Source organism: Echinops telfairi, unplaced genomic scaffold (genome assembly GCF_000313985.2).
Source record: "Echinops telfairi isolate 266 unplaced genomic scaffold, ASM31398v2 ScPeMD7_53;HRSCAF=182, whole genome shotgun sequence".
In the NCBI taxonomy this organism is placed as follows: Eukaryota; Metazoa; Chordata; class Mammalia; order Afrosoricida; family Tenrecidae; genus Echinops; species Echinops telfairi.
The window spans coordinates 2,155,900-2,157,088 of NW_022103951.1; positions in this window are offsets into that span (position 1 = coordinate 2,155,900).

Consider the following 1,189-nt stretch of genomic DNA (forward strand, 5'->3'; position numbering starts at 1 on the left):
TGCTGGTCCACACAGCATGCAGAGAAGCCCAGTGGGCAGTGGGCAGGCCCCGTGCCCCTGGACCTCTTGGCAGATGCTGAGGCCCTGGGGCCGAGTATTTGGGAGCCTGGGCTTCCAGCTTGGATGGCCTGCTCAGAGCCCAGCCTGGGAACTCAGTCTGCAGGGCCCCGTCTGTCTGCCAAACAAGTGAAGCTGCCCATGTGGCCCGATGTCAGGCCTGATGGCCGGCATATGAGATTGGGACCAGGAGATTCCTTCAAAGGGCCACACAGTCTAAGAAGAATGAGAGGCTTTGCTGAAGAATTCCACCGACCCGTGCTGTTTGGAGCAGGCAGACACGAGTCTAATAAGAGCTTTGAAAATACAAACACGTATTCAGATTTTAATATGCCAACAGTCCCCAAACAGGGGGGGCCTGGTTATTTCAAAATCCCCTTTACGTCATGGCGTGCATTGTTCTGGGGCTGAAATGCGGATTTTCATTTGTAAAGCCCAGCATTTTATAGCCGGAAGCCCTTCAGATGAGGGTCTGTCCAAAGTCAATCCTGCTGTTGTGTCTCATTGTTCTGATCTTGATAAAGCACCATGACGATGACGTCATGTTACCCAGTGGCCAGGACATATACACACACAAGCACACTTTTATGGAGTGGATATGTTGAAGAATTGTGACTGCACCCTGGACTACCAGAACAAACCAATCAATCTTGGAGGAAGTAGAGCTGGTCAGTTTCTTAGCATTGAGGAGGGCAATAGTTGATCTCACACAGGTCGTCCCACGGACACGTTATCGGTAATGACCAGTGCTTATAAAAGGGCCTGGTTCCTGGTGCTTAGTAAAGCGGAAGGTCAGTGACATGGAGAAAGACCCCTCACAAGATGGACTGACCCAGAGGCAGAAACAATGGGCTCAAACACAGCACACCTGTGAGGTGGGGGTAGGACAGGGTGGTATGTCCTTCAACACACGGGGTCGCCATGAGTCACAGAGCAACTGAAAGACATCTAACAACACACACAGAAAGAAAAACAAAAATGAAAACCCACAGCCACTGAGAGTGATCCTGACACCAGCAACCTTTCCTTGATAGGGGTTCAGACTAAACCTTCACCGGATCCGACAGCCTCATCTTTCTCCCCTAGAGTGGCTGGTGGGTTAGAATGACCCACACTGTGGTTACCAGCCCAC